General features: G+C 43.9%; 1 pseudogene; it reads left to right on the top strand.

The window, feature by feature from the left end:
- Positions 1–15,445: 15,445 nt before the first annotated feature.
- On the top strand, positions 15,446–21,751 carry LOC123039526 (putative wall-associated receptor kinase-like 11; annotated as a pseudogene).
- Positions 21,752–23,363: the final 1,612 nt, after the last annotated feature.

The raw sequence follows: 23,363 nt of genomic DNA, 5'->3' as shown, positions 1-23,363 counted from the left end.
AGCACTGTCTGAAGCCCTAGCAGCAGAAGAATGAACAACACTGCACGCCACCGTGGACAGGGACGACGTGATACTCGACAAGCGACCCAAGGCCACCTCATTTAAACCCGCAGATGAGATAGTCAAATTCCAAGTCCACCCAACGGACCCCACGAAGACAGCTTCCATCGGGACACAGTTCAGCCCCGCTATGGATGCTGCACTGCGAGACTTCTTACGCGAAAATTGGGACATTTTCGCCTGGCACCCATCGGACATGCCAGGCATCCCGCGCGGATTGGCCAAACATAGCCTTAACATACTAAAGGGATACAAACCTGTTAAACAGACCCTAAGGCGATTTTCAGAGCCCAAATGGCAAGCTGTGGGGGAAGAGCTAGCCAAGCTACTTGAGGCCGGATTCATCAGAGATATCAAGCATCCGGATTGGCTGGCGAACTTGGTAATGGTACCAAAGAAGGAAAAATCCTGGCGCCTGTGCGTCGACTTCAAAGACCTCAACAAGGCTTGCCCCAAGGATCCCTTTCCCCTCCCTCGCATCGATCAAATCATCGACGCCACAGCAGGACACGACTCACTGTGTTTCCTCGACGCATACTCTGGATAACATCAAATAAAGATGGCAGAGTCCGACCAAGCTGCAACAGCTTTAATAACGCCATATGGCCCTTTCTGCTTCAACACTATGCCTTTCGGGCTTAAGAATGCCGGCGCAACCTATCAACGCATGATTCAAATATGCCTGGAAAAGCAAATCGGCAAAACAGTGGAGGCATACGTGGACGACGTAGTCATAAAAACAAGACACGTCGAAACCCCAATAGATGATTTGAGGCTTACGCTCAATAACCTCCAAACATACGACATCAAGCTGAATCCAGAGAAATGCGTTTTTGGCGTCCCCTGTGGAAAACTGTTGGGCTTCATCGTTTCCAATAGAGGAATTGAAGCTAATCTGGCAAAAATCTGAGCTTTGTCACAGTTGGCTATACCAACAGACCTCAAACACATCCAGAAACAAGCTTGATGCGTGGCTGCTTTGTGCCGCTTTGTCTCCAGGTTAGGAGAAAAGGCATTACCTCTTTACCGCCTTCTTCGGCGCACCGAACACTTCATGTGGACAGATGCAGCCGCGGCCGGACTCGATGAAATAAAGATCTTATTGGCCAATAATCCAGTCCTAACAGCGCCAAATATCGGTGAACCTATGCTGCTGTACATAGCTGCAACACACCAATTTGTAAGCACAGTACTCATTGTCGAATGAGAGGTTAACGGATACAAATTCCCGCTACAGAAGCCGGTTTATTGCGTATCCACGGCCTCACCCCATGCAAATCCCTATACCCACACTATCAAAAAATAGCATACGCGGTCTTCATGGCATCCCGAAAGCTACGACACTACTTTCAAGAGTGTTCGATTACGGTGGCCTCCGAAGTACCACTAAATGATATAATAAATAACTGTGATGCCACGGGCCGGATCGCTAAATGGTCCATCGAGCTCCTTCCGTTCGACATAACATACAAGACTTGGCGGGCTATCAAGTCGCAAGTATTAGCTGACTTTGTCGCCGAATGGACGGAAGCCGAACTCCCTAAAGAGTACGGCGCGTACTCTAGCTGGATCATGCACTTCGATGGCTCTAAAATGCTGGCCAGATTGGGAGCAGGCGTAGTCCTGACGTCTCCCACCAGACACACGGTCCAATACATCCTCCAAATATTATACACAGACTCCAACAATGCAGTCGAATATGAGGCTCTGTTGCACGGTCTTCGGATGGCAGTCTCTATGGGCATTCAACGCCTAGAGGTACGCGGGGATTCAAACCTTGCTATATCACCAATAAACGGAGACTTTGATGCCAAGGATCCGAAAATGGCGGCCTACCATAATGCTGTCCTTAAAATGTCATCTCGGTTCGAGGGGCTCGAATTCCACCATGTGGCTCGAGAAAACAATCAAGCAACAGATGTCCTTGCCCGCATCGGCACCAAGCGCGACCCTGTCCCACCTAACATATTCCTAGAAAGGCTGTTCAAGCCATCCGTGGTATGGGAAGGGGAGTCCGGCAATACCAGCACGGATCTGAATACATTCCCAGATTCCGAACTATCAGACATAATCGGAGGATCTACCACCGAAATAACATCGTCAACCCACGAAGTAATGGCTATCATCGCCCCGTGGACTGAGCCTTTCTTGGCCAACCTAAATAGGCAGGAGCTCCCCGAAGATAAAAATGAAGCACGCTGCATTGTCCGACGTTCTAAAGCTTACAAAGTCCATGAAGGGGAAATCTATAAGAAAAGTGCGACTGGAGTGCTCCAAAGGTGCATCTCCGAAGAGGAAGGGCGGCAGCTCTTGGCTGAAATCCATGCCGGACTGGGCGGGCACCACGCCGCGGCTCGAGCACTAGTTAGCAAGGCCTTCCGTACATGTTTCTGTTGGCCGACGGCCCGAGCAGATGCACAGGACCTTGTCCAACACTGCGTTGGTTGCCAGCTCTTTGCCAATCAGAGTCATATGCCCCCTACCGCTCTCCAAACAATCCCCATAACTTGGTCCTTCGCGGTCTGGGGGCTGGATATTTTTGGACCCCTTAAAGGGGGAAGCCACAAGAAAAATACTTATTGGTCATGGCAGACAAGTTCACCAAATGGATAGAAGCCAAACCAGTGAAAACGACTGAATCTAGACCAGTAATAGACTTTATATCCGGGGTCGTACACCGATACGGTGTCCCCCACAGCATCATCACCGATAATGGCTCAAATTTCATAGCCGATGAAGTGAAAGCTTGGTGCGGCAAAATGGGCATTAAGCTCGACTATGCTTCCGTCTACCATCCTCAAACAAATGGCCAGGTCGAACGGGCAAACGATCTCATCATGAGCGGCATCAAACCCAGACTAGTGCGATCCTTGACAGAGTCGGACACTCATTGGGTCGAGGAGCTCGACTCCGTGCTCTGGGGGCTACGGACCATGCCGAATCGCACCACCGGATATACACCATTTTTTATGGTGTACGACACCGAAGCAGTACTACCCTGCGACATAATACATGATTCGCCACGCGTACGCATGTACGAAGAGAAGGAAGCTGAGTTAGATCGCAGGATAACTTGGGCGCCCTGGAGGAGGAGCGTGATGTCGCTAAAGCCCGTTCCACATTCTATCAGCAACAGGCTCGACGATACCAAAGTAGAGAAGTGTGGGCCAAAACTTATAATATTGGCGAGCTCGTTCTGCGCTTCTCGGAGAAGAAGAAGGACAAGCTCAAACTCAAGTGGGAAGGTCCCTTCGTCATTGACAAAGTTCTCATCGGAGGAGCGTACCGCTTACGTAATGCGTCCGACAAAAGACTCGAGCGGAACCCATGGAACGCGGCCAGACTCCAGAGATTCTACGCCTAGCGCCGAACTCAGTGTTTGTCTCCTTACCTCCTCCTTTTTAATTATGCTCCCTCCCTCTTCCTTTGTCGATCCTTTTCTCTTCACACAAAGTATTTAATACAATACGGACTTCTGGATTACTCCGGGCGCACTATGTGTGTAAACAATACCTGGGGGCTTCCTATACGGAAGCTAAACATAACTTGCTCTAAAAGGCTTTTTGCCCATCACACATGTGTTTTCCATGTGTGCCTTTTCTTCACAATTATATGCATCGATATGACTTAAGATGTGGCCAAGATGGGTTGCCTGGCTCCTGTGTTTATGCCCTACGTTCCCGTTAATTCGGCTAGGGCATAAGGGGAGCACCTCTGCGATTGTTACTGCCGGTTCAGCCGGATGTGTACCTCAGACTGGGTGAAGCCGAAAGCTAGTTTCCTTAAGAGAATATTCGGTCGGTGAACAAAAGATGTCTTCGTTTATCATAACATAAATCCCCAGAAGTTTTGTATCCTGCGCCATGGTTCGCAGTTCGGACATTGTGCCTTGTCGCATGCCTACCCAGGGAAAGGAACCCTTAACAGAACTATTCTCCCTGGAAGATGTTTCTTACTATCCATGTAATATAACATAACTAGTTGGGTACTTGTCTGTTCAAGCACTTATGACCCCTATGCCTAGTTTCCACGCATACTCCGGTTTTGTATAACCGAGCGGGTATTCAGACACACCCCGGACTGTAGGATCCAGGAGCTGAAGTGAAAAGGTCCGCCATGACAAATGATTTTAATTCGGCTAGGGGCTACTTATGTCCATTGAATTACACAGTCACTTGGACTGACTATATTCCTCCTCTATACCATCCAATAGGCTATCTAGCTTACAATCATGTTGAGAATACTTTGCGGCTAACGCCACCTGGTCATATATCAGAATCACGGGAATTTCTTGCCCATCTGGCCCTGCCGGTCCGACTTCGGCCATATGGTTCGGGTCCAGCTTGGTGTAGCGCGTCTTCACCATAGCCCATGCTTCCCTTGCACCCTGCCGGCAGGCTGACATCTTCCACAGTCGAAAGCGCCGACGTGCTCCGTGAAGCATGTCCACAAGCTCACCCATGCCATTCGGCAGGAAGCTTGATGGCCACAAGGCCTGTGCTACGCCCTACATCGCCTGCCGAGCTCGCTCGTGCAGCTGTGAGAGGTCTTGTAGTAAATCTCCTGCAGATGCGGGCATCTCCTTCTCAGGGCGACCCGTCAGCATTCCTACAAGCAAAACTCTTTCAATATACTTCCTTGCCGAACTATGCTACAATTCGTCTAGGCACTTACCATAAATGTTGCGGAGAAGCCTTTTGTTCTCCTTCACGGAGTCCGCCAGCTGCGCACGGACGTCTTTCAATTCCACGTCCAGACGAACATTGGCATCTTGGAGAGTATTCTTCTCCTACCTAGCTTGCGTAAGAATGCGCTCGCCAGCCTTTAGTTGCCTCTGGAGATGCGACTCGTCATCCCTCCCGCCCTCCGGATCTACTCCGGGGTTATCTGCAGAATTTTCTGTTAAAACTCGTCACACTAGCCAGTTGCTAACTGGTACATTTTCGTACAATCGAGATTAATGTCACCAGATGAGGCCTTCTGGGATTCCTCTAGCTTGGCAACCGTGGCCCTAAGTTGGGTCTTGCACTCCTCTAGCTCCCGAGACAATTGCTCATTCTTATCTACAAGAACCTGAGCATAAATTGATACTTAAAACTGTTGTTCCAACCGTTTCAAGCCTCAGGGCTACTGCTATACATACTTATCAAACTTTCTTACCCGTATATCTTTGGTATACAAGTCCATCGCCCAGGCAAGCCCGGCTTGAGCAGCTCGGATGTATGCATCTACCGAATTGAAAGCATTAAATGCCTCTTCGGAAAAGATGTTCTTGTGAAGCATGGCTCGTCGACGCCGGTGATTCATGGCGCTCTCTACTTCGGAATTCATGGCAGAGAGCATATCTGCGTCCTCTGTCGGAGGAGTATATGGCATTGGCCCTACGCCCGCCTCCTCTTTCGAAGTCGGTTCTAGAGCCCGACTTGTGGAGGCGTGGTTGGCAGGATCCCCGGATATAGTCCGGATACTCCTTTTCCTGCCAAGATGTAAAGGGCGCTGTTATACTTCAAATAACAATAATTGCATGACAGGTTGTTCCCTTACCTCTATAGGGCGTGTCGGCCCTAACCGCCTTCCTCTTGAGCCTACCCTATCCGGACGCCTGTGGCTGACGGGTCCCTAGGGGCTCGGCCCTGCGCTCCGAACGTCGCCTCTGCAAAAACACAACGCTTCAGGGATAAGGCGTGACATCAGGAAAGAGTCCTCTTCGGAGGATCGAGTCTTTGGCTTGGCTTACACGCGATGAAGGTAGCAGTCCGGGATAATCAGCAGTAATAGCCACTGAGGCGCCGTCGCGGCTTGCCCGATAAAATATCCCGTCGACAAGCTCCACGGCCGCATCCGGGTCTTCTTCGAGTCCTGGATCCAGGGCCCTTTCGGGGTCCTCTGGCTGCGGGGAAGGGCTGGAGATTCCTTCTACGGCCCTCCTCAGTTCCTGCTCGGAAATATCGCGGCAGGTAACCTTGGCAAAGAACGCCACAATAAGTGATGCGAGAAAATAAATGACGACTTACCCAGTTTGGGGGATTATACATGGAGAATCCGTCCCGCGGTTTGATATGAAGGAAGTCTTCCTCTTCTCCTTTGTATAGATCGGACAGTATCCTTGCCAGAGCAGTGGCGGAGTCCGGACCCTTACGGCCACAACGGGTGGCATCGTCTTCCCCGTTGAAATGCCACATGGGATTGCCCCGATATTGAAGCGGCTGCACTCCCCGTATTATGCATATTGCCATGACCTTGACTATGGTCAGTCCGGATTTGGCCAGTAACTTTATCCTGCTCATCAGGAAATGTATTTCCCTGGTATCCTCTTCTTGGGGGCCTCGGGGGCGCCATCTTAGACGTGCCCTCGGCGGGGCGTTACTGAACTTGGGGAGTCCTGTCCGGACTGGATCCGGAAGGGGGGCGTCGTCAATATAAAACCACTCTGAAGCCCAGTTCCCTAGTGCCTTCTTGGGAGTGCTGGATAGGTATCCGGTCTAGGCGATACGCCATACTTCGGCCCCTCCCACTTGGCATAGGGACTCTCCCTGGTTGCGGGGGACAAGGCAGAACAGCTTCTTCCACAAACCGAAATGAGCCTCGCAGCCTAGAAATAGCTCACAAAGGGCGACATACCCTGCTATATGTAGTACGTAGGCTAGGGTAAAGTTGTGCAACTGGAGGCTGTAGAACTCCAGGAGCCCATGAAGGAATGGATGAATGGGAAACCCGACGCCCCTTAACAGATGCGGAATGAGGCATATTCGCTCCTCTGGAGACGGATTAGGGGATCTCTCCGCTTGTTCTCCGCCGTTATAGGTGGCTATTCCGGCTCGGACAGGGACCATGAACGCCGATGGGAGAAGCCCTTGGTTTTGTAACTTTATCAAATGACTATGAGAAACTAAACACTCTCCCCAGTCCCCCGGCTTGGGGCAAGGGGAGCGAGCAGAAGAGCTGCGACGACCGGCCATGTTGGAATGGTTTTTTCGGGGCGCTCTATTGGATGCTTGCTCGAGGGGGGAGAGTGAGGTTTGGATCTGGGAATCCCCGCCTCTTCAAATAGATGGTTAGCCCAAAGGATCGGGGGCGGCAAATGGAAAAATGCCTCGACTCCTAGCATTCGCTTGACACATGGAAACAGTCATTATTGACGAACTGAAGCCAAGGAGTACAACATTGATGAGATGCCGGACACCGTTCGTCGTAATAGGTACATTGGAGTATTCGGAGATGGAACCCGCCTTGCAATGCCGAAGACAAGACCGCGCGTCGGACTCACCGTCATTGAAGCCTGGTTCAGGGGATACTAAGGGAGTCCTGGATTAGGGGGTATCCGGACAGCCGGACTATATACATCATCGGACTATTGAAGCATGAAGATACAAGACTCAAGGCTCCGGCCCGTGTCCGGATGGGACTCTCCTTTTCATGGAAGACAAGCTTGGCGATCCGGATATTATGTTTACTTCCTTGTAACCGACTCCATGTAAACCCTAGCTCTCTCCGGTATCTATATAAACCGGAGAGGATGGTCCTTAGAAGGCCGATCACAATTACAATCATACCATCATTGGCTATCTCCTAGGGTTTAGCCTCTACGATCTCGTGGTAGATCTACTCTTGTACTACTCATATCTTCAATATTAATCAAGTAGGAAGTAGGGTTTTACCTCCATCGAGAAGGCCCGAACCTGGGTAGACATTATGTCCCTTGCTTCCTGTTACCATCAGCCTAAGACGCATAGATCGGGACCCCCTACCCGAGATCCGCCGGTTTTGACACCGACAACTGTTGCTTGGCATGTGACTCCACTGTTTGTCCAATTAATTTTTGGTTTAGTGGTTTATACTTTGAATAATTAGCTACTCTTGGTGCTGCTATAGATGAGCTTGCATGTTGAATTCTTAGTGTTCTAAGTAGTTTGAAAGCTTGTTATGGCCTCTATGTATCCCTAGGAGTAGTTGCTATCAATTTTATAAAGTTTTGCTGACAAATTTTTGTCACCTCAAAATTTTTATTTTCAGAAAATTGTACGTGGACACGATGAACCTATTTGGAAGGAGCTCTTCGAGGAGACAATCCTCAGGGGCATCTTCTAGTGACAATTCTGCTCGCCGGTCTTATGTTGAACCAAGTGAAAGTTTCACGCGTGATGCCGCCACCAAAACATGCTTCTGGCCTTGCGATGAATATATGGTGTGTGTGGGCATTAAGGAGGAATTTGAGCAATATGTTCATAATGTTGGCCTCGGTCCCTACCTTTCAGATAAGTGTGAACAATGCTAACTTATCACTGAGTCATTTGTCAAAGGATTTACATTTTTCCCTCGTGAGTCTAGGGTGTCTTTTAAGCTTTATGATAATCCATTTACCATCTCACTCGAGAAGTTTGCTTGCCATTGCAAACTACCATATTGGGGTTCGCTTGATGAACCACCGAAGGCTGGGTACGAGTCTTTCTTGACTAGCCTTTGTTAAGGTGAAAATAGGGGAGTAAGACAAGGAAGAATAAAGAGCATTCATTTTCCTGCAATTCAGTATCTTGAATTATTTAATGGGAAATGCATAGTAGGCAAGCAAGACTATAGCATACTTTGTGCGCCAGACTTGAGCCTCCTTCATGCCGCTCTCACTGGTGAATGGAATTATAACCTTGGAGCGATTGTTGCACATAGACTTCAGAATAATGCTAACAGTGGCTGGTTCTATGGGCGAATTTATGCCACACACGATAGTTGGGTGTTTCACCTTTGCCCTTTGATCCTATCCTACCCATGCAGTAGATTTCAAGGCTTTAAAAAGCCATAAGATCATCAAGGAAAAAATTCATGACTTCACTTATAATTTGTTGTTTAACCAAACCTCTGTTGTGCACACATATTTGCCTGCGCCTGCTCTTTTTGATTATCACAGCAAGGGTATATATTTTGTTCTTGAGAGCGAGGCCCGAGCTCATAACGCGGCAGTGGTGGCAGCACGGCGTGCCGAGGCATCCGCACCGAGAGCCTCTATGAGCTACCACGCAGACTACTACCCTCCAGGCTACTGATCAATTACCAAGTTAGGGCAAAATCCTAAGCTTGGGGGAGTACGTGTTTCCAGCGACCTTACATTCATGTCCACATACTTCATTAGTCGGTGTTCACACTTTTTCATTGTATCATCCATGCTTAGATTTATTTTCCTGCTTTCTTCTTGTGTGTTTGAAAAACTTTAGAAAAACCAAAAAAAATTAGTTGTAGTAATTTACTTTCTATGCATGCTTAGTAGTAGTATTAAAAAGAAAACCCAAAAAGATTTCCTTGTTCTTCTTTTGCTTGTTGGGAGCTTTCCCGTGTAAATAGTTTTTCTCGTTTTTGCTTTTCCCTTTTATTTGCCCGTTCTAGAAAATAAAAAACTCCAAAAATATTTAGTGTGTTTCTCTGAATTTCTTTTCCTTTTATTCGAGTTGTACCGAGGAGAAGACCACGATGAAAATGTTGAGTGGCTCTCATATGAATAATTGTTGAACTAATAAGAGCACATTTTACCTTGTCTTCTCCTGTTGAATAAAATGTTTGCAAATTCCAGCTTAGTCCATGAAATTCTTGCACTATTATTATTTTCATATTGTTCGGTCGTGCAAGTGAAAGGCAATAATGACGACATCCGATGAACTGGCCATGGCAGGGAGAAACTGGTATGAACTCGACTTGTTCTGTTTGTGTAAGTATGTTTAATCTAGTATCCATGATTCAACCCATTATGATTAAACATGTTTGCAATGACAATTAAAGATTATAGTTTCCCATGCCATGTATAAGTAGCTGGGAGTTGATAATGATTTATCTTGGATATCAGCATAGCATTAAAATGAGTGTGATGTAGTATGATGACATGGTATCCTCCTCTGAATGTTCGAGTGGCTTGACTTGGCACATGTTCATGCATGTAGTTGAATCAAAACCAACATAGCCTCTATGATATTTATGTTCATGGTGTCCATATCCTACTCATGCTAGTGTCCAATGTTACTTATGCATAATGCATGGTTATGATCGTTGTTGCTCTCTAGCTGGCCGCTTCTCAATCTAAATTGCTAGCCTTCGCCTGTACTAAGTGGGAATTCTGCTTGTACATCAAAAACCTTGAACCCAAAGTTATTCCAGATGAGTCCACCATACCTACCTATATGCGGTATTACCCTGCCGTCCTAAGTAAACTTGCATGTGCCACCTCTAAAAACTTCAAAAAATTATCCTTTTTGTGTGCCTGGATCGTTCGTGGAGCGACAGGAGGTGGTCGGTATCTTCCATGCTAAGCGGGTTATTCTTAGGTCGAGTGTTTATTCACTCGCCATCACACGAGAAAATGGGCGGTAATAGGGATGCCCAGTCCCAAACTGCAAACATGAAAAAGAGTTCGTCTCTGAAATAATCAAACAAAAACTCCCAATGGAGTCAAAACCTTTACATTTCCGCTTGGGAACTGCCACTAGCGTGCTTAGCATGGAAGATGTTGATAACTGATGGTGGTGAAGTGAATAAGAAGGATGCATGTCTCAAAATATCATTTATCTCTATTTTAAAAATTGAGCTCTGGCACATCTTCAAATCACTGCTTCCCTCTGCGAAGGGACTATCTATTTACTTTTATGTTGTGTCACCACCTTCTAAAACAAGCGCCAGAAACTGAGTAGAGCACAACTCTCATGAATTATGCATTATGTGTAGCTAATGTTGGGTGCATCATGACTGGATCTTTTCTACCATGAATTACAATGTTTAGTTGTTGCTTGAACTTTGGAGGTGCTCTGCGTTTGTGTTTTGGCGGTCTCAGAAAGGGCTAGCGAGATACCACTATTGTCATATTATATCATGGTTGTTTTGACAACGTGTTGTTGTTTGAGATATTTTATTATTGCTCGCTACCTGATTATGTCATCGATATGAGTCATTATAATCTTTAAATGTTATTGTTGACAGGTTAGTTATAATGTTGGCTGAAAACCTGGGTGTTGTTTAAGCTTCTTTATGCAAACAAGAGCAAACGAGTTCGTAAAAGTTTTTCTTTCTCACTTTCAGTTTATCAACTGAATTGCTTGAGGACAAGCAAAGGTTTAAGCTTAGGGGAGTTGATATGTATCCAACGTATCTACTTTTTCTCACGCTTTTTCTCTTGTTTTGGACTCTAATTTGCATGATTTGAATGAAACTAACCCCAGACTGACGCTGTTTTTAGCAGAACTACCATGGTGTTGTTTTTGTGTAGAAATAAAAGTTCTCAGAATGGAACGAAACTTTGCGAGGATTTTTTATATCAATAATAAGATTTTCTGGACCCAAGACCTGCAGGAGAGGGGCACCCGGGTGGGCAGAACCCACCAGGGCGTTCCCCCCTCACCTGGTGCAATCACGTGGGTTGTACCCACCTGGTGGCCCCGCAGACGACCCCCCTGATACTATAAAATCACATATTTCCATAAAAAACAGGGAGAAAGAATTATCGCAATCCACGAGACAGAGCCGCCGCCAAGCCCTGTTCTTCCTCGGGAGGGCAGATCTAGAGTCCGTTTGGGGCTCCGGAGAGGGGGATCTTCGTTCTTCGTCATCACCAACCCATCTCCATCGCCAATTCCATGGTGCTCCCCACTAGGAGTGAGTAATTCCTTCGTAGGCTCGCTGGTCGGTGAAGAGTTGGATGAGATTCATCATGTAATCGAGTTAGTTTTGTTAGGGACTGATCCCTAGTATCGACTATGTTCTTAGATTGATGTTGCTATGACTTTGCATGCTTAATGCTTGTCACTTTGGGCCCGTGTGCCATGAACTCAGATCTGAACCGTTTATGAATTCATCATTATATCCATGTTTTAGATCTAATCTTGCAAGGTATAGTCACCTACTACGGTTATGATCCGACAACCCCGGAGTGACAACAACCGAGCCCACTATTGGTGATGACCGTAGTTTGAGGAGTTCATGTATTCACTATGTGTTAATACTTTGTTCTGGCTCTCTATTAAAAGGAGGCCTTAATATCCCTTAGTTTCCAATATGGACCCCGCTGCCACGAGAGGGTAGGACAAAAGATGTCATGCAAGTTCTTTTAATAAAGCACGTATGACTATTTATGGAATACATGCCTACATTATATTGATGAACTGGAGCTAGTGTCGTATCGCCCTAGGTTATAACTGTCACATGAAGAATATCATCCAACAAGTCACCGATCCAATGCCTACGAATTTATCATATATTGTTCTTGCTAAGTTACTACTATTGCTACTTCTATCGTTACTGCTAGAATATCACTGCTACCACTGCTGCTGTTACCGTTACTACTACTGCTATCATCAAAACTATCATACTACTAGTCACTTTGCTGCAGATAATTAATCTCCAGGTGTGGTTGAATTGAAAACTCAGCTGCTAATACCTTCAAATATTCTTTGGCTCCCCTTGTGTAGAATCTATAAATTTGGGTTGAATACTCTACCCTCGAAAACTGTTGCGATCCCCCATACTTGTGGGTTATCACTCCCCAATAGCAAAAAGCACATGCTTGAAGTACCTAGATATGGTCACTCCCCAATAGCAAAAAGCACATGCTTGAAGTACCTAGATATGGTCTCCATTGATCTCGTGAACGTGTTGTGAATGACCCTGAACCTCTGGTTATGGCCAACAACATGGAGAAACATGGCCACTTGATCTTCCACACTAGTGTTGATGTTATCTTGTAGCAGCCCCCTACTCCTGAAGGTCTCGAAAAGCCTGGAAAATGGTGCTCTTTTCATTCGAAGCATCCACAGAGCCTCGACGTCATTGCAGTTGTAGATGTAGTTCAGATTTTGGATCCTCTCCTATTCCCGGATAAACAATGGACCATAGCGGATCAAAGGTCTCCCAGCACGACGAACAACTCTCCAGTGCATGAACATGACCCATGCTTGAATCACACTAATCAGTGCAGCTGCCTGAATTATCAGCCTCATCCGTGCGTCCATAACCTAGTAAACATCGACGGTTCGTTCAGTGGGTAATCGATCATACACCTAGCCTAACGGCCTAACCACCGACCTAACAAAGGGGGGAAGGGGTGCTGCTTACCGGCATCGGAGACGAGGACGGCTTAGGGGGAGCCATGGCACAGACAAGATCGACCAGACGGTGGCCAACAGCAAGGGGAGCACCAGATCCGCCGCAAACGTTGCCGCCTCTTCCGCCACTGCGCCGCCACCCCCTCCAGAGTAGATCTGGAATTGCAGTCGCCGCCGATGGTGAGGTAGTAGGGAAGAAAGTGGGGTACTGGCTATGGTGGGTGAGCGAGTGAAAGGGGGGTGAGGCTAGATTTGGCGCCGGGACGGTGCGTCAGATTTGCATCTCCCCCCCCCCCTCGTCCTCGCCTCGCACGCGCCCGTGCGACCTCGCGCTGCACTCAGCCTGGCTCGCGAGAAACTGCCGATCCAAGCGTTTCCAGCGAGCCAGGCTATGGGCTACTTTGAGAAGCGTGCGGTGCAGGCCCAACAGTGAAACCAGGCAACCAAACAGGTCTCTTCCTTCCCGCGCGGGCCTGATTGGGCTCGATGCGGGCAACCAAACACGCCCTTAATGTTGTCTCATCCAGCCGGTTGTGGCTTTGATTTATTTGCTTAGCCTTTTTTATTTGTGCTCTTTTTGTGAGCTGTACCCTGGATTACAGACTATGTTTTTGCTTGGCTTGATTAATAATACGGCTGCATGCATCTTTCGGATGCAGAGGTCGGGGAATGACCTCCTTTTCAAAAAAAAATGTTGTGTAACAGACTTTTCTCATCAGGCCTTAGCCTGTTTTGAAATATAAGCTTGGCACTCAGCCACCTTCTTATTTTCAAAAAATATCCATATTTGTTTGAGTATAAAACTCGTGAGTTTGGGCTTTGATGGTAAGTAAATCTCATGGTAATGATAACCTTTAGAAGGCAAATCAATCCTAGAATCTCTTCCGAGAGAAAAGGGAAGGATTCACGGTGTTTATTTTGGTGGGGGTTAAATTAGAACATGTATATTAAACTATTAATAGATAAGAATAATCTATAAAGTAAATTTTTATCTCAGCCATTAAGTGCCCTTGTAACACAAGAAGATCACATTAATCAGTTCAGTCACCATGTGGTAAATGTGGTCTGCTATGTCAAACTGGAAAAATGAGGCAGTTAAATCACCTTAGTAATTTGGAATTGCAAAAATTATTGCGTGTTGTAGAAAGGGCCAAGACTATCTTTCCTAAGAAATTCCATCTTCCCTACATAACACGCAATCTTTGTCTAAAAAAAACATAACACGCAATCCTGCTCAAAAATCTCTTTCACGTGGCAATTATTCTGCCCTGCAGCTTTAGTCACTACAGTTTATTGGTAGTCGTTTCGAGGTTCCTTGCATGGAATTTTGGGGTGGACTTTGAACTCGACTACTCACCCTGATGTTTATTGGAAGGAAAAGCCAGAAAGCAAAGAGGTTTGGTTTAGTATGGTGGAAGGTTACATTTTCCAGTCGGAATGACGGAGCTCTAAATAAAATGTATGAAATCCAATCACTTATCTTTCTTAAGCGTAGGGATGAAAGCCAAGAATGAGGTCGTCTCATCTCGTATGGTAGCCTATTCTTTACCTCTCGTTCTAGGGTTGGATGCAACATTTCTATGTTATAAATAGGTGAGTTGAGCAATACTTGTTTTCGAGGATTTCCACAAGTCCATCCGACTTCAGGGGCTAGGGCTTGAATCCGGTCGGTTGTCCGACAATGCCGTAGTTGAATAAGCATTTCCTTTATTACTTCTAAAACAAAGTTTATCAAGTTCGATCGTTCACGAGATAGAGGACTCTTTTAAATAAGACAGTGTATGGCTGCGAATAAGTCTATTCGGCAAGTCATAGAGAAGGACTGGATATAAGCTATTCCCCGATTCTTTATTGAATCATTTTAGTTTAATATTACTTTTTAAAAGCAATCTCATAATAATATGTATTAGGGACAGCATTTAGGATAGCAAAAGCATATTTGGAGCAAGAGGGATTACCTTCCAGATTCTTTTGTGATACCCTCTGTGTCTGCCTTCTCTTGGATGGTCAGCCTAGTGTCATGAATCCTTGAGCTCTTCCTCATGGCTTTGACTGGTGACTTACATTTCATATTATTTGCTGCTCTTTTGGTCGAGGAGGGCGCTCAGCCAACCAGTAAGAATCTGAAGCGGCTGCTAGCTGTTAGCCTCATACAAAACAGTACTGTACTAGACTCAACTACTACGCTCTGAGATATCAGGGATGACAAAGACATTGTTCCCGTTGTATGTCGGGTCTGAGTTTTATTGTAGACGCTCAAGCTTAAACATTGTTAGCTAGCTACTGTATTATTTTGGTCTAAATTATGGCAGAAGATGGTGGCATGGGGCAACTGTTCCCAAGGACATTAGGGAAATCCTTGCATCAGTGACGGTTTCTTGGTTTGACGTTTTTAGGCTATAATTGCACTCCCAGCATAGCAAAGAAGCCTATTTGTGTATTTCATTTATGAAATCTCTATGCTTCCCAACTGCATTTTCTTTGCCCTTTCAGATATCAACGAGTTCCAATCCCTAGATGTTTATCCATGTCACCACGTAACCTGCATAAATATGCCTGGAACATACCAATGCTCGACAAAGAAAAGTATCGACAGCCTCCCAGGTACAGTACTACAAACAAAAGCCACTCACTTTAATTAAAGATATACACAAAACAAAGAAAAGTATCGGCAGCCTCCCAGGTACAGTACTATGCAATTTTCAGTTTTCCCTATCCTAATACTGAAAGCATCAACATCTGACTATTCAGAAATGAAAGACAAAACAAAAGAAGAAGGAAAATAATACAAAATGTTGTGTGCTTAGGAAACTAGATACCATGTGACCATTGAACTGGAACAAAATACTTCATATATGATTGTTATAGTAAATATTTAAATACAATAAGAAAACCATTATCATGCATGGCATGGTGAGTCATTTCAAAATTTTAGTTTTTTCTTCAATATTTCAATGGATATATCAATCCCCGGTTTCATTTTTTACAGGTTTAATTACAAGACAACCTTTGGTTGAATAGTTCTAAAATTTCAGTTCAAATATTTGAAATGCATGTGGCATATACTTTATAGTTGATCCTTTATTTTCGTTCTCCACAGGTGTGATTACCGTAATTGTAATTAGTGCTGGTTTTGGGTTGCTCTTTTCACTTCTGGGTGTCGCCAAAATTAGCAATAAAATTAAGCAACAAAGAGTCAAGAAGTTGAGACAAAAATTATTCAAGAAAAACAATGGGTTACTCCTAACGCAGCTAATCTCTTCAAACAAAGATATAGCCGAATGGATGAATTTTCAGCTTGGAAGAGCTGGAGCAAGCAACCAAGAAGGCTAAAATTGTCGTCCAAAGGGAAATCGACTAGTTCATCAACGAGGTTGTCACACTTCCACCGACAAATCATAGGAATGTGGTGTATCTCTTTGGTTGCTGACTTGAGACAGAAGTTCCTCTACTTGTTTACGAGTTCAGATTAAATGGAACTCTCTCTTTTCATCTTCAAGCCCAAAGTGAGAACCCTTGTCATGGAAAGATAGGTTGAGGATTGCACTGGAAACAACAAGGGTCATTGCATATCTACACTCTGCCACTTCCATATAGTATACCATAGAGATATCAATTGTGCAAATATACTACTTACTGGTACCTTAACATCAGAGTATCACATTTCGGAGCTTCAAGGTCAATTGCAATTAACGAGACAGGAATACTTATAGCTGTCCAAGGAACCTATGGTTACCTTGATCCTGAATACTGCTACACCAATCGGCTCATAGAGAAAAGCAACGTTTACAGCTCTGGTGTCATCACTAGTAGAAAAAGGGTCAAATATGAAGCACAATAGTGCCAGTTGGAATTTCAGCCGGCACTAATGTGTACACTAGTGCCGGTTCGTGGCGGCGATCAATAGCACCGGTTCGTGGCAAACCTTTAGAACCGGTACTAAAGAGGCTGTGTCAGCCTGCGGTCAGGCTATGGCCCCACCATCACCATTTAGTGCCGGTTCGTACCACGAACCGGTACTAATGAGGTTATGGCAAGCTGTTTTTAGTCCCACCTCGCTCCCCTAACAAGCCTTTTACCATCTTAAATATGTTATTTCTCAAACTATCACAAGCACTTGGTCTTCATTGAACTCTATGTGTAGAATTTGTGGCCGCAATATGAGTCTTCATCGGTTTATAAATCGTTGATGACTCATATTGACAATTCAGATTGTACACACAAAGATCATTGATGATCAAAGTATTTTTGATGTTATAAGATTATATTGTCAATTTAGACTGTAAAGAAATATAAGATCATGATCTAAATGCTCTTATATTTTTTGCGTTCAGTATGCACCATTCAAAGCGACGCCATCAACTTTCAACCGTTTATGCCTTCATTTGCTATTTTTCATGCATTTAATGATTTGTTTTGAGAACTAAATGACCTGGAAATTGAAAAGCACTACAAATGAACTCTGAAAAAGTTGAAACTTGGCATGGTATCATCATTTCACCCACATATCATGTTCAAAAAAGTAGAGAGGGTTACGGCAAAAACTAGATGCACTTCGTTTACAAACTGGACAATCTCTTTCGAAGTATTCGGGTTTATGAGGTTATGGCAAGCTCTTTTTTAGTCCCACCTCACGAAGTGAGAGGGACTAAAAGCGATTTATAAGCCCTGAGTGCAGAGACGATGAAGAAGAAGAAGAAGAAGAAGAAGAACAAGAACAAGAACAAGAAGAAGAAGAGTAGGAGAAGGAGGAAGAAGAAGAGGAAGAGGAGGAAGAAGAAGCAGAAGAAGAAGAGGAGGAGGAGGAGAAGAAGAAGAAGAAGAAGAAACTAAATACAGCAAAAAATACTATTCAGAAATAAATAAAAGAAAAAAATAAAGCAGAAAAGAAATAACTATATAAAAAATTACTCAAAAATAAATGTGGGTGGCAGCGCACGGGCATTAGTACCGGTTGGAGGTTCCAACTGGTACTAATGTGTTGCCCTTTAGTACCGGTTGGAGTCATCAACCGGTACTAAAGGCCCACGTTTCCCGCCGCTTGGGCTGGCCAAAATTGACCTTTAGTACCGGTTGGAGGCATCAACCGGTACTAAAGGTCCATCCTATATATATGGCACTTACGAAAATTCAGTTATCGTCGCCAGTTCGTTCCACTTTTCTCGCGCGCGCGAGTCTCGATCTCGACGACGCCGACGCCGCCGCGCCGCCCCCGCCGCCCGTCGTCGTCGTCGCCGCGTGCCCCCGCCGCACATCGTCGTCGCCGCCCCCGCCGCCCGTCGTCGTCGCCGCGCCCGTCTCGTCTCGCCGTCCCCGGCCGCCGCCGGCACGTCTCGTCGCCGTCCCTGGCTGCCGCCGCCCGTCTCGTCGCCATCATCGGCCCCTGCCGCCCGTCGTCGCCGCCCGCCCGTACGCGCCCGGCCCGCTCCATACATGCACACACACGCACACTATACACACACACATACATACATACACACACACACATTTACACACACACACACACACTACACACACAGACACACAGACACACAGACACACACAAACACACACACACTACACGTACACTACACATGTACACACATATATACACACACTACACACACACATATTTTTTTACTTATTTTCTGTTTAATTTCTAATGTTTAGATGAATTAGAACTATCTTGTTTATTTTTAGAATGTTAGAAATATTATCATCGATGAATTAAAAATATGTTAATGTTTAGTTCAACTAGTTAAATTAATATAATAACTAATTTATTTTTAGTAAATATAATGCTTAGTTGAACTAGTTGAATTAATATATAGAACTAGTTTATTTTTAGTAAATGTTTAGTTGAACTAGTTGAATTAATATATAGAACTAGTTTATTTTTAGTAAATGCTTAGTTGAACTTGTTGAATTAATATATAGAACTAGTTTATTTTTAATAAGTAAATGCTTAGTTCAACTAGTTGAATTAATATATAGAACTACTTTATTTTAGTATATGCTTAGTTTGAAGTAGTTGAATTAATATAACTACTTTATTTTTAGTAAATGTTTAGTTGAACTAGTTGAATTAATATAACTAGTTTCTTTTTAGTAAATGTTTAGTTGAACTAGTTGAATTAATATATAGAGAGAACTAGTTTATTTTTAATAAATGTTTAGTTGAACTAGTTGAATTAATATATAGAACTACTTTATTTTAGTATATGCTTAGTTTGAATTAATATAACTAGTTTATTTTAGTAAATGCTTAGTTGAATTACTAGAAGTAGTTGAATTAATTGAATTAGTAAGTGATTAATGTTTCGCCTAATATGAACATAGGAAATGTCGTCTGATGATGGAAAAAATTTCATTATGTGCGATTACTGTGAAGACCAGCGCGGCCAGTGCGATAAAAATTTCCTTGTTGATGGTAGGCGATTCAGCATCAAGCTGGATGAGACTTTCGAATTCGATACAGTAAGTCACAACGACAAAGTCTGTTTTCGTAATTAAGCATGACTTATATATGCTTCATTTGCCTGACTTATAATTTTTAATTTTCACTATTCTACTAGCGCATCCCGTGCCATGCAAGAATTTTTGTCTTGGATAAGATAGGTTTCAAAGATATGGAAACTATGGAGGTAAAGAGAGCTTACCTGAAAACTGAGCATGATGGTTATACTTTCAACGTCAAAGTATACAATACACACACATACACATATTTTGAATGCAAAACTTGGCAAGCACTATGCAAGGCTTATGCATTTGAGCCTGGTATGGTTATCACCTTTGATATTCGTCCGGAAGATGATATTGAAGGTAATAGAGACATATGGGTCGATGTGCAGACGCCTCCAGTTCTACCATTATGTGAGTTCTTCTAATCTATATTTTTGTCTTTAATATTGCTTATTCAAAAATAACTGACAACTAATTTCTATTGACAGCTTATCTCCATTCAACCAAACATGTCCGGCGCTTGGTAGACAGGACCTACTACTGTCCCGGAGCTGAACTAAACTGCGAGGAAATAAGTCATTATGTTTCATGGCTTGAGGATCTTCATACTGTCAAGACAAATTTTCTTTCTGCACTTAGAAATGTTAGTACTCAAAATGTGCGACCAATAGTGATGGTATTGAACTACGGTCACATCTATTTAGGAATGATGGTAAGATATTTACTATTTGTCCTCAGTGCATATTTTGCATACATATTTTTTTGCTAAACTTTTATTGCTAAGTATATTAATTAAGTACTATACGATGTTCTTCAACAGGGACTTACGATGACAGTTGTGCCTCAGGGGATCGAGACTAAAGGTCAGATGTCAATTGTTAGCTTACGGCCAAGATATCCTGCATTGCACATGAATGCATTCAAGATTTCTAGAAGCGATGAATGCTTACTAGTGAAAGATTGGAGGAAATGATCGCAGAGAAGTACTAGGGGGCAGCAATGAGAAGCGCAGCCCACGATTAGGAGACAGGTTCATCGGCATGCTCCAGTATGATCAATCAGGAGAGCTATACATGTTCTATGCTATTTTACCAGAGAGAGAGAGTAGCTAGCAGGAGTGATTTAGCTAGTTCTTCATGCTGCTCTTAATTAGTACTTGTCCTTTCATGTCCGTGTTCTTCGTTCTGAACTTAAGTGATTTGCTTTTGTGGTGTTATATATGAACGCTTATATCATGACAATCATGTTGAACTCGATGATTGGTTCTACTAGAAATTCTATATATATATATATATATATATATATATATATATATATATATATATGCATAACGTGTACAATGTGCAGTATCATAAAATACCAGCAAATGAAAAAGAATTAAAATGGAAACACAAAATTAAATGAAAAAAAATCATAAAACTAAAAATCTCCCAAACCTTATAGTACCGGTTGGTCTTACCAACCGGTACTAAAGGACTTCAGGCCCCCGGAGCTGGCTCGTGCCACGTGGTTGCCCTTTAGCACCGGTTCATGCTGAACCGGTACTAAAGGGGGGGGGGGGGGCTTTAGTGCCCACACTTTAGTGCCGGTTATGGAACCGGCACTAAAGGGCCTTACGAACCGGTGCTATTGCTTGGTTCTGCACTAGTGCATCCTAGCAGAGCTACTGACAAGGGTGACCCCTGTTTTATCTTCTCATTGATCAGAAGGAACAAACTTAGCATCACATTTTGTGTCACTTACAAGAGACAATCGATTGTTAGATATTCTAGATACTTGAGGAGGGAAAGCGGAAGCATGCTTAAGTTTGAAAGGTGAAGAAAGGCCTACAATGAGTCAAGTTGAAACAACACTTGAAGATGTGCAGAACTGGAGGTTCCACCTCAATTCTCAAATCACAAGAGTGACCCAGAATGCTGCAATCGCTCAGTTATACCCCCGCTGTTCCTAAATATTTGTCTTTTTAGAGATTTCAAATGGACTACCACATACGGATGTATATAGGCATATTTTAGAGTGTAGATTCACTCATTTTGATCCGTATGTAGTCATTTGTTGAAATCTTTAAAAAGGCAAATATTTAGGAACGGAGGAAGTACATGGGAAGCAAAGCTAGTGAAGGAACTAGACTGTACAGCTCGGAGAAAGAGCTCATCCAATCATCTGAAAATCCAAGATGATTTTTTTACTTACATTACATATTGAAGTAAAGTGAAGTGTTCAGTTACTATTATTAGTTGGGATGCCATAACTATAACCATGTCTGTAGTCCCTATACTACTGGTTGGTCATGTAACTATATGAACATAAACAAAGTTATTTTTTTCAAAAAGGAGGTTATCCCCGGCCTGCATCGGAATGATGCATGCGGCTATACTGAACATAAACAAAGTGGTTAAGTATATTTACAGTTAAAATATTTTATTCTTGTCTCCCTGGCAGTGAATTTCTGAAGCTTGCAAAAATACATGTTGACTCTTCTAGAATATATTTCAGTGCCGTCTGCCGGTAAAAGTATACTTTTGGTACTCGATAGGTTATACAACACCACTAGGTACAAAGTGGAAAATTTACCGGAACCGCTACCTAGCGGCACATCTCAAGCCAGTCACCCCACGCCACCGCACACTGTATTCAAATACCATACGCAGTACAGGCGGTCCTTATATCAAATTTTTGGACAGGGTTTCAGCGGATATGGTAGAGTTGCTATAATATAATGATTGCTTACTTGGGGCATCCTCAAGATGGACCCTCAAACCCCTGCATCCGTCCGGACCGCGCTGTCCAGATACAGTTTGCCATTCAATACAGAGATGTATCGGTCCGCCGAGCGGTTCGGACGTACTTTTTCTGGCAAATCCGAAACAAACGTGAAGGAGTATTGCAAGAATCGGGACATCCACATAACGAATCAAAAGCCGCCACGTATCCTTTCTTGGCCCAGGCTGCTTCTAAGTGTTTTGCGATTTGGCCGAAGCCACGAACACTCAAGACACATGATGGCGAAAGGCTGCTAATTAATATAGCGTTGATGCTAATTAGTATAACATTTGATTAGGATTTGGCGGAAGCATGGTAGCTAGCTTTAGAACTTGGCGGAAGGTTTGCATTTAAATAGGAATTGGATGGCGGAAGGTTAGCTTGCATGTTGTTTGCAGGCTATTTGGTAATTAAGCATTGCATTTGACGGAAGCTAAAGCTAGCATGCATCAATTTGGCGGAAGCTTTGTTTCTCTTTGGTGGAAGCCACTATATTGCAATGCTAATATGAATTTATTTGGTGGAGGCTAGCTACTACTTCCTTCGTCCGGAAATACTTGTCATCAAAATGGATAAAAGGAGATGTATCTCTAGATACATCTCCTTTTATCCATTTTGATGACAAGTATTTCCGGACGGAGGGAGTATATAATGCTAATTTCATTGTGTTTAATAAAAAATACCCGTTTTAGTAAAATCTGGTTTGAAATATATAACTGTATGGTTGTATGACCGGCTTCCGCATCAGTGTCCAGAGACCAATCTGGACCGATTTTTGGACAAACACCGTATCCATTTGTAGGTTGGCGTTGGAGATGCCCTTATGCATGTTTGCTTCGCTTTGTTGAGCTTTTGCTGCTACTTATTTAATTAGTACTACCAGTGCCTTATCTTCAGATATTTTAAGTTAGTGCCTTGATCACTGAGTATAATTGAAAAGGTTAAAATAGAGAAAACTATATTAGCTGGATAGGGCAGGCACGCCTACCTTTGGGCGCTGCACGCGATTTATTTATGTAATGAAACTAG

The sequence above is a fragment of the Triticum aestivum genome, chromosome 2B (genome assembly GCF_018294505.1).
Source record: "Triticum aestivum cultivar Chinese Spring chromosome 2B, IWGSC CS RefSeq v2.1, whole genome shotgun sequence".
In the NCBI taxonomy this organism is placed as follows: domain Eukaryota; kingdom Viridiplantae; phylum Streptophyta; class Magnoliopsida; order Poales; family Poaceae; genus Triticum; species Triticum aestivum.
Note: the sequence above shows the minus strand (reverse complement) of the source record. Positions and strands in the feature narration are given on the sequence as shown.